This window comes from Gavialis gangeticus, unplaced genomic scaffold, assembly GCF_001723915.1.
Source record: "Gavialis gangeticus isolate Ggan-Ray unplaced genomic scaffold, GavGan_comp1, whole genome shotgun sequence".
Lineage (NCBI taxonomy): Eukaryota > Metazoa > Chordata > Crocodylia > Gavialidae > Gavialis > Gavialis gangeticus.
In genome coordinates, this window is record NW_017728997.1 from 41,530,522 (window position 1) to 41,541,538 (window position 11,017).

General features: G+C 46.1%; 1 long non-coding RNA gene across 1 annotated transcript in view; it reads left to right on the forward strand.

The window, feature by feature from the left end:
* Positions 1–1,467: 1,467 nt before the first annotated feature.
* The window catches only part of LOC109288900, a 15,934-nt gene continuing 6,384 nt past the window's right edge, over positions 1,468–11,017 (forward strand). Inside the window, exon 1 of the long non-coding RNA XR_002095248.1 lies at positions 1,468–1,479. This is a non-coding gene — a long non-coding RNA (uncharacterized LOC109288900). The remainder of the gene's footprint in view (positions 1,480–11,017) is intronic.

Consider the following 11,017-nt stretch of genomic DNA (forward strand, 5'->3'; position numbering starts at 1 on the left):
TCGGGGCAATCTCCTTACTACCCGAGTGGTGCATGAGCCATAGAAACACTTGAACAGTTAGAATGGATTGCAATAACTACTTGTTTAAGCAGGCAGCGGGGCACCTGTACCAACACCCCAGTGTGACTAAAGAGCTGTTGGGAGGAAGGCAGAAAGACAGGGGGTGCCACATGCAGAGACATGCATGTGGCCTAAGGAAGCCTGCAAAGCAGCTCCAGCAGGCAAGCGGAGATGGGGATTGAGGCCCCTGTAGGGAGGAATCTGGACAGAGCTGGGTCTGCTGCCCAACCAGGGGGGGCTTGGGGCTGTGTCCACAATGTGCAGCTGCAGGGTCCCAGCAGGAAACAGGACAGGGCTGCAGGTGGCTCATCTGGTGGAGGGGAGGGCCAGTTCCTTGCTGTCATGTGCACTCCTGGGGGGGTGCAGGGGACCCATGCCCCCCAGATCTGTACCTATGGCAGGCACAGGCTGTGAGCTCAAGCTCCCATCCTGCTTCCCTTCCCTAGGGCTCCTGGAGCTAGTGAGCATGATCTGATACAGCTGGGAACAGTGGGGCTGCACAGGATTTCCTCACCACTTCAAGCCCCCCTGCCCCCACTGCCCTGGTGATGCATCCCCTGTGCCTGTGTGATGGGCTGACTGGCAGTGACTTAGCCCAGGGGGTTTGAAAGATGATTGGAGGACTTGGGATTCCCTTTCCTCACCAATCTGGTAACGATTTGGTCCAGGGGTTTTGAAGGGGTAAAAGATGATTGGAGGACTTGGGATTCCCTTTCCGCACCAATCAGACCCCAGAGACTCACCCTCCATGTCCCCTGATTGGCTCCTTGGGTCAACTGGAGGGGGATAAAAGGGGCAGCATGGGCTGACTCAGGAGAGACCAGTGAGGGACAACAAGGAAAGAGCCTCATAGAGCTGAGCCAGTGGGGTAAGAGCAGTGCCCCAGAAGACCCTGAAAGAGGAGAATCTGCAGGCAGTAGTGGGACCCCCAGCAGCATGGCATGCAGTTGGCAGGAGAGGCTCCCTGCTGGGCTCCTGGATCCCCTACAAGAGGCTGTAGCTAGTAGGAGAGGCTCCCCCACTCCAGCCAGGATCTGAGCAGTGACCTGAGAGGTTCCCAGCTCTGCTTCCAGCTCCTCCAATTAGAGGCCAGATAGCTTGATGTGAGGCTGGGGCTCTAGGAAGGTCAAGACCCCTAACAGAGTGGAACAGTACTACTGGTAATAGCTGTGTGGCAGCATTCCTGTCTGTCATGTGGTAGACCTGGGTTCAAGTCCCAGCTGAGGTAACTTGGGGTGAGTAAGCTAACAAGAACTAGATCTTCTTGCAGTGGAAAAAGGCCATTTTGTTTTTCTCCCTCTCCAGGTACCAAGGCCCTATATTTCCTTGTCATTTGACATTATGCATTTTGTGCCTTTCTATATTTCACCAACCTGTATCGTTTGTTCTGCTGTTTGTGTTTTATATTTTGCTAACCCTGTTTTTTGTCAATGATTGTAAGTGTCTAACCTTTGTTGAATCTTGCCCCCTTGGGGCATTATAGTGTCCACTATACTCTCTGATTATTGCCTATGTTCCCAGTATTAAAAGGTATATGGTTAAGTCCCTATTGGTGGTCTGGCTCTGCTTTATAGAGGGAGGAGAGTCCCTACACCCCCCACAGTGCTTGTGCACCTGCTTTGTTCCCTTCAATTGGAGAGGGAGGTACCGCCTAGGTTACACCTGCCACTGCTTTGAGGAGTGCAGCCCCCTACCGCTGCCCTCACTGCAGCTCTGCACCCAGGGGGTGCATCGCCATGGCAGGAAGACAGCTGCCTCTGAAGCTGGCACAGCCCTCCCTGCTTGGCAGAAATTCAGATCAGCCCCCATGCCCCTGCCAATCCCTGTGGCTGGCACTCGAGAGAGCCTGGAGCTCTTCCTGGCTGCTGCAGGGGAGGCGGGGCAAAGCAGGACAGGAGCAGCCCTGGACTGTGCTGCTCCTGTCGGGTGCAATTTTCTCCCAATGCAACTGTATGTGTAGACATGCACCTGGGAGTACACTAACGCGCCTGAATTTTCTGTGCAGAATATTCAGGTACATTACTTGAACATGTAGACATGCCCTGTAGGAGGTTTAAGTTTGACCATTTCATCTTCAGCTATGATTACAGCGTGTCTACTAACAGAAAGATGCTTCTGATGCACCAAGCACAGAATTTAGACTGCTAGCTTCACAGGGTGCATCTACATGTGGAAATGCTCCAATAGGCAGATATCTACACATTTGGGAAGTGAGAAGATTTGGTGCTCATAGCAGCAGTTTCCTATCACCCCCTGGGACCGGCTGGAAGCACAGTGCCAGGAGACAGCAGTCTCCTGGTGAGGATTGGGCTTCTCTCCCTGCCCCTGGGAGATGCCTGCTGCTGGAGGGGTTTCTGCCACTGGATTCTGGGCAGAGACAATGTCCCCCTCAACAGCAGCAGGGAACTCCCAGCACTTGATCTGTGATGATGATTAGAGAGTGGGGGATGGGATATTCTTATCTCCCAGTGTTAGCTCCACCTTTGAGGGGACAGCTGGCCCCTGATTGTGGGGCCAGGGCTGAGATATAATAATCTCCTGTCCCTGGCCCTGCAATTGCTATCATGGAGCAGCGGGTGGGGGCTCCCTGCTGCTGGGTGGGGGGACATTGTCCCTGCCTAGGCTCTAGTGGGGAGCCCATTCTGGAAGGAGGCAGCTCCCAGGGGCAGGGAGCAATCTTCTACATCCCTGCTGCCTGGCTGACCTGGAGCACATTTGCTCCCAGTCAGTTGTCTACATGTGCCATACTGCACAGTACTTACTCCCATGTAAATCTGCTATTTGTGTTTACAGGTATCACTAGCAAATATACTCAGGATTAAAGCAAATTACTGTACAGCAAACATCTGCATGTGTAGACAGCAACATTTACTGTGCAGTAATTTGCTCTAATTTTCAGTAAAACTGTGCTGGCTCCAGCAGCCTTACCTGGGGTCCTGGAGGCCTCAAGGAGTTGCAGTTAAAGTGCTTTTGCAGCTGGCAGCCTCGGTCGCAGCTGAAGCATGGCTCCAGTGGGCCAGACTCCGAGTTTTGGGTCATGTGTGCTACTACCATGTGCACCATCCTCTTTATTTAGCATGGATTTTTATCCCCTGTTGCACACTGCAAGGTAACAGCATGGGTAATGCCTGGATGTGTGGAGTCTGGTGCCATAGATGGGTCTGTAGCATCACACACATGCCTGTGCTCATCTAGATGTGGCTGATGAGGTCTAAACAATATGTACTTCATAGATTAGGAAAGCCCACTGCACATCATAAAGGTCAGTTAATTTCACCTTAATGTTGTTTTGAAAGAAACCAGGGAAAAGTCCAGTGGAAATGTCCCATTCTGACACTTTCAGAATCAAAGACTCCAATTTTTAATTTTGAAACTGCTTTCTGCTCTTAAATTGTTATATCTTACATATAAATATAAAATATTTAAAGGGTAAAATTAAATCAAAAGCACTTTGATCAACTTGAAGTAGATTTTTCCAGAATTTTCAAAAAACTACATTTAGAATGTGTACAAAAGTTGCTTTTTTTTTTTTCACCATTTAAAATGTTTTGCTGCCATGACTTAACAGAATTGCATGGCTTTATAGCACTTGAAAAATGGGTAGAGTTCTTAAAATTAACTCTTGTTAAATGAGGTGATAAACTTGAAACACTATATTTTTATATCACTTTAGCAACCTACAGAACTTTAAATAACTTCTATTGACCAGAAATTCGACCAGCATACAGGAGGCTGCATTGGACTACACAAGACAAAGAACCAAGCAAAAGATAAGTACCACTGACTTTGTTAAAGGAAGAGGAGGAGGCAACCTGATAGGCAATTTGAATGGAATAATCTCAGCATTCTGTAAAACAAGTCTTATGCAGGGGATAAGAATCCTGTGAGTATCTTCACAGCTAGTTAGGAGAGAAGCATTAAGACTTAATTTCTGATATTATCAATGCATTTGTTAAGAATTTTTGACACAGTAGACCAGATTGATTGAAGCCAATGACTATGGATGGATCTATTACTCCATATGGTTAATGGAATTATGCCAAGGATCAGTCTGGTCCCTTTTTACTTTGAAGATATTGGCAGAGAACAGAAACATGGTGGAAATTTGAAGTAGATTAAAAGGCATCAGACCTAGAAAGTGTCTGTATTTCTTGTTTCAGTCGCACATATTTGACTTCATCAGTCAGGGAGGGGGAAAGAAGTGGTATTATAATCCTGTTTTGTAACACAAGCCAGTGTTACAGACTCTTTCAAGCTGAAGGCTGTGCTTGAAGGGGTAGGATCCTGTTTAGTTGTAATAGCGGGAGGCTGTTTACAGTGAGAGAGGATGGTTGCGATTCTGTTTTTCTACTGGTAGGGGTCTGTCTTTGTAGCACTCTGACTTCTGGTAATGGGGGACTGACATCAGTTGAAGCATCCCAGCTGACAAGTAACTTTGTTGTTGTTCTCCTTCTTTGCAGGTCAACACAGTGGGAGAAGATGTAACCTTTTGTTCACCTTACATTTTTTGCTGTTTTATTGCATGTTTAACAAACTACTGATATCTAGAGTGACTGCAGTCTCATTCCTATACACTTGCCCACACTGATTTGTTACGCTGCCTAGAATCAATCTGTTCTGTACCATTCACTATGACTATCACAAAGCAGTTCTCAATATTTTTAGACACAAGTCATTCCTTGTAAAATGGCAGATCTTAGTTTTCACTCAATTTTTTTACTATAGAAAAGTACCGGAGCACTAAGTCTTCTGTTGCAAAACACCCAGAAGAATGATGACAGGTCAAATTGTCAAGTTAAAGTTGATTTTGTTTTTATATAATCATTTATAATCATTCTATAGTCACATTATTTAGCTTTTTAACTAACCTGCATTTTATTCTACTTTGTTGCTTAAAGCTTTCCTATAACTTATCCTAAGCTGAACTCCATTTTATTTTGTATTGCTTATGTGTAATGCCACTCTGTTATTTTTCTCTTTCTGTTTGACTGTGGTATGCATGTGATAATATAATTCAATGGACAAAGACTGCAGTAACCTCCTGTTCTGACAAGGCTGAGGGTTGCAACATAATTGCAAAACAACACCCTGTCCCAACAGTTGAAGACTGCAGAACTCAGAGTGAGAAAAGTCTGTCCCAGAACCAGAATTATCCCAACACAGTAGAAAAAGAGAGAACCAACTTTGGAAAACAGCTTACAACTACTATAAAAAGTGGTCAAGAATAAAGAAGCTTTTGGTCTGATCTGCAAAACAGCAGCAGTAGAGCATGGGTATGTTTCTGACAGAGGCCCAACTCCCTTCTCCTTGTGCTCAGCAGAGGTCATAAGGTTAGCAGAACTAAGAAACTGAATTTCAAAGCTGGATTTTGACTACCTAAAGGAGATAGTAGGTATGGTGCCATGGGAGGACAAACTAAAAGATAAAGGGGCCCAGGAGGACTGGAAGCTTCTTAAGGGCACAATATTGGAAGTCCAATAAGAAGATGTTCCAACACAATCCAAGCACTAGAAAAACAACAGAAAACCAATGTGGCTGCACAAGGAGTTTATGGGATTCCTCAAATGGAAAAGGAAAGCATATAAGTAATGAAAAATGGGCATGTCATCAAGGAAGCATACCAGGAAATAGTAAAAAGTTGCAGGGACAAAATCATAAAATTTAAAAAATGAGCTTTACCAGGAGTGAGAAGTTAAAGGCAAGAAAAGGTTCTATAAATACTTTGACCAGAAAAGAAAGACCAAGGAAACTGGATCCCCTATGAAACAGCAAGGGTAAACTGTTAACAGAAGATGCACAGAAAGCAAAGCTGCTCAACTGCTAACTTTTTTTGTGAAGAGTTAAAAAAAAATGTAAGCTGCAACCAGACAACTAGTAAGGGTTATCTGGATAAAAAACGGAACAACTTGAGGGATGAGATAACCAACATCATAATTAAAGGCTCAGAAGTGCTACACTCGCTAGCATCATAACCAAAAGAGACTTGGGGGGGGTCATGATCAATCACAAGATGAACGTGAACCACCAATGTGACGCTGCAACTGGCAAAGCAAATAAAACTCTGGTTTGCAACTACCAATGCATCTCAAGCAAGACCCAAGTAGTCATCCTCCCACTTTACTCAGCCTTGGTGAGGCTGCAGCTGGAGTACTGCATCTAATTCTGGGCTCCACACTTTAGAAAAGATGTGGAGAAACTTGAGAGAGGTCAGAGGAGAGTTGCATGCATGATCAGAGGTCATGAGAGCAGGCATGGAGCTCTTCAGCCTGGAAAAGAGAAGGCTCAGGGGGACTTGGTGGCAGCCTGTAAGTATATAAGGGGTGTGCATCAGGAACTGGGAGAATGTCTGTCTCCCAGGGAAGATAAGGCCTAATGGTTGCAAACAGCTGGAAGACCTTTTTAGACTGGACAGAAGGAAAAACTTCTTTACTGTCTGAGTCTCCAGAGTCTGGAACAGATTCCCCCCCAGAAGAGGTGCAAGCACCTACTTTGGATATCTTCAAGAAACACCTGGATGCTTATCTTGCTGGGGTCATCTGACCCCAGCTGACTTCCTGACAAATGGAAGGTGATACTTCAGGAAGAATAATCACAAACACAATAAAAAAACAGCTGGACAGCAGCACCATGGAAAAGGATCTAGGACTCTTTGTAGAACATTGACTTGATATGAATTTACAATGTCAATCAATGAGGCCTATCGAGCTTGGCTTCATGTGCCTTGTCACCTGATGATAGTACCCAGGCCTGGGTTTTACATCACCATGAATGCACTAGATATGTACCATAGCCAGGAGCTTCCCAGGTTCTGAAAGTAAGGATTTTCTAATGATTGTTTGGGCATATCCAGAATCCACTAGGGCCATTACCTTAGGCTGAAGGAAATAGGCATGTTCTGTTGATTGAAAAAAGGTCCTTTAACAGGGGATATGTTAGCAGTTTTCAAGTGTCTTAGGGACTGCCATAAAGATGAGGAAGAACACTTTTTTTTTTTCTCTCTCTAGCTATACAGAACAATGCCTAGAAGTTGCAGCAAAGTAAGTTACGACTGGATATTAGGAAAAAAAACTTCAGTTATAACAGTGGAATACACTGTTGAGGTAAGCTGTGGAATCTTCATCACTAAAGCGTTGAAGAAAAGTTGGACAAGTATTGATCAGGAATGATTTAGGAGTAACTATTCTTATGCTATGCTATCAGTATTTCCCATAGTTTTGGGTTTTGCTGGTTGCTGCTTGGGGATAGGAAGGAATTTTCCCCTTCCTGCTGCTAGACCATATATCGGGGGTTATTTATTTATTTTGCCTTAGAAGCATTGGGTGTTGGCTGCAGCCAAGACTAGGGATTTTGCCTGGGGTGTACCATGACCAGCACTTCCAGGGAGAAGGCTTCCTAGGATGGGATGATCTTCATCCCACTCCTAGAGGTAAGCATCTGTTCTCCTGCAGGTTGGCTGATCTCCTCCAAAGAGCTCTAAAATAGATTTGATGGGGGACAGGAAACCAGTGGTTGATGAGAACCCAGGGTTGGAAAGCCACAAACAAGGCACCAGACCTAACCAGGTAAGCATGAAAGGGAACACATGCCATCAAGGCAAAGGGACACCAAGAGCACCCATTGGGGGGCTAAAATGTCTTTACACAAATGCCAGGAGTATGGGGAACAAGCAGGAGGAACTCGCACCTACTTGCTAGCACACAGTATGACTTAGTCAGCTTAACTGAAACATGGTGGGATTCTATGCATGACTGGGTGGTAGGTATTGAGGGGTACAGGTTGTATAGATGAGACAGAGTGGGGAGATAAGGCGGAGTGTAGCTCTCTATGTTAAGAAGCAGTACACCTCTTCCATCATCAAGGCAGAAGTGAAGGAGGGGAATACTGAGGCATTGTGGGTTAGGATCCAGGAGAAAAGGACTTGGTAATGGGGGTCTACTACAGACCTCCTCACCAGGATGATGAGCTAGATGAGGTATTTTCCAAGCAGCTCTCAGATGCCATACAGGCGAGGGAGGCAGTGGTCATAGGGAACCTAAATTACCCAGATCAGTTGAGAGGAACAGGTGGCCAAAACAAGCCACTCAAGGAGGTTCTTACAGTGTGTGAAGGACCTCCACCTAACCCAGATGGTGTCCAGTACCACAAGGGGTAGCGCCTTGCTAGACCTGGTCTTAGCAACAGGGGATGATCTCATAGGGGACCTGCAGGTACACAGTAACCTGGATGATAGGGACCACCACTTGGTAGAGTTCACAATCCAGTGAAGAGTAAGAAAAATATCCAGTGATGCCAAAGTTTTAGACTTCAGAAGGGCCAACTTTAGTAAACTTAGGAACCTAGTTAGTGAGGTGGCAGAACTCAAGAGCATTGAGCTAATGGGTGTCCAAGAGGGTTAGATGTTTATCAAGGTAGTGATCCTTGGGGCACAAAAGAAGTGTATCCCCTTATGCAGGAAAGGGGCTAAGCAGATTTAAAAAAAAAAACCCTTTGGCTGAACAGGGAGCTTCAGAAAAGACTGGGGGGCAAAGAAAGAGATGTATAGGCAGTGGAAGCAGGGGGCAGCCACCAAGGAGGCATACACCACCCTGGCACACTATTGCAGGGAGTCAGTTAGGAAGGCCAAGCAGGACTGGAGCTTAGGCTGCTACAACAATTAAGGACACTAAAAAGTCCTTCTACAGATACATAGCTAGCAAAAAGAAAGCACAGAGTAGCATAGGGCCCCTGCAGGACAAAACGGGTCAGTTGGTGGTTGACTCAGAGAAAAAGGCAGAGCTCTTCAGTGAGTTCTTTGCTTCAGTATTCCTTAATACTGACCAAGACAATCCCCCCACCTTGGGCATAGACAGATGTCCAAAAGGCACCAGGCTGCCAAAGGTTAGTGTTGACTTAGCCTTTCCAAGTGCTCTTTAGCTGGATAGGTACAAGTCAGCTGGCCCAGATTACCTCCATCCATGGGTGCAGAAGGAATTGACCAGTGTCATTGCTGAGTCACTGGCATGGCTGTTTGAGCTCTCATGGTGCTCTGGCCAGCTCCCTGAGGACTGGAAAAAGGCCAACGTGGTGCCAATTTTTAAGAAGGGGAGAAGGGAGGAGCTGGGTAACTTTAGGCCAGTCAGTCTTACCTCTATCCCTGGGAAAATACTAGAAAAAATCATCAAAGAGGGTATTTGTGAAAGCCCAGCAGGGGAAAGGATGCTGAAAGGAAACCAGCATGGGTTCATCACAGGTAGATCTTGCCTGACAAACCCTATAGCCTTTTATGACCAGGTCACACACTATCTTGACACCAGAGCTGAGGCTGATGTCATCTACCTGGATTTTAGGAAGGCCTTCGACACAGTTTTGCATCCTGTTCTCATAGGGAAGCTAACGGGCTGTTGAGTAGGTGGCTACACAGTCAGGTGGGTGGCTAACTGGCGTAGGGACCACACCCAGAGATTGGTGCTTGACAGGTCATTCTTGGCCTGGAAAGAAGTGGGCAGTGGGGTCCCACAGGGTTTGGTCCTTGGGCCAGTGTTATTTAATATCTTCATCAGCGATTTCTATGAGGGTGTGGTGAGCACCTTCTCCAAGTTCATGGATGATACCAAATTATGGGGCAAAGTTTAATACACCAAAGGGCAGGGAGCAGATACAGGCTGACCTGGACAGGTTAGATCAATGGGCGGAATGTAATAGGATGCAATTCAACAAAGATAAATGTAAAGTACTCCACCTAGGAAGGAGGAATCCCCAGCACACCTACAGGTTGGGGCATGTCCTCCTCAGCAGCTCAGAGACTGAGAGAGATCTTTGAGTCATAGCTGACTCAAAGATGAACGTGAGCCGGCAGTGTAATGAGGCCATCAACAAAGCTAATCACACCTTGTCGTGTATTAGCAGATGCATGACCAACAGATCGAGGGAGGCTGCAGTTGGAGTACTACGTCCAGTTTTGGGCTCTGCACTTCAAGACAGACATGGAGGATCTGGAGAGGGTTCAGAGGACCACTAGCACAATTAGTGGTCTCCAATCCCTTGGGTCCCTTCCAACTCTGTGTACCAATGCTTTTGCTGGGATTAAAACCCTAAGGTTCCTGTCTAAAAGATTTTGCTTCTCCACTCAGACTCAGGCCAATTGCCATAGCTGTGGCCAGGAATTAATTTTATCCTATGATCAGATTGGACTTTAGTATGGGAGGTTTTGCCTTCATCTACTGTTAGAAGGTGGTGTCCTCTTCCTTGTATCGCTCATGTGCATTTTGAAAACCTTTGAAGCAGCAAGTTACTGACAGGGTTGTCTGTGTAGTTTTAGTAATAGGTTAGGCAAGTATTTACTTGAGATAGGGATGAGCCTGATTCAGGCAGGGGGTTGGACTAGATGACCTCCAGAGGTCCCTTCCAGGGCTATTTTTCTATGATTCTATGACCTGCTCATAAGTACTTGGAAGTGAGTTTATCCTACTGTAGGAGGGTAGGTGATGCCAAGCCCTAAATTTCATATGGGAGGTATGGACTCACCTGCCACAACTTTTATGATGGGAGAAATAAGAGTTAATACCCTCCCCCAATGAAATATATGACAGATGCTATCAGATCTGAACCGGTCACAATAATTTTATTTATTAAACAATTCCCTCTTCTTCAGTAACAGAAATAAGCATCTATTGCCTTAAGTGGCATCCCACTGCTTTTCCCAGTGCCTCTTCTGAGCTCCAAAGCCTGTCTCTGAACCCTTCCTTGTTCCTCAGGATTTCTGACTCCAGTTTCCCCAGCAGCATCCCAGCAGCTATCTGTACCTGGTAAGTAGCAATTCTTTCTCATCTTCCTTGAGGATGGGGTTTGGCCATAGTTTGCTCACCCAGCTAGGATCCGCTTGGAGCTTCATGTGTCTGATCTCTCATCTTCATCATGCCCCCAGGGGTGGTCACTCATTCTGAATGGCTGCCTTTTAACCCCTTCCCCCCCCCCCCCC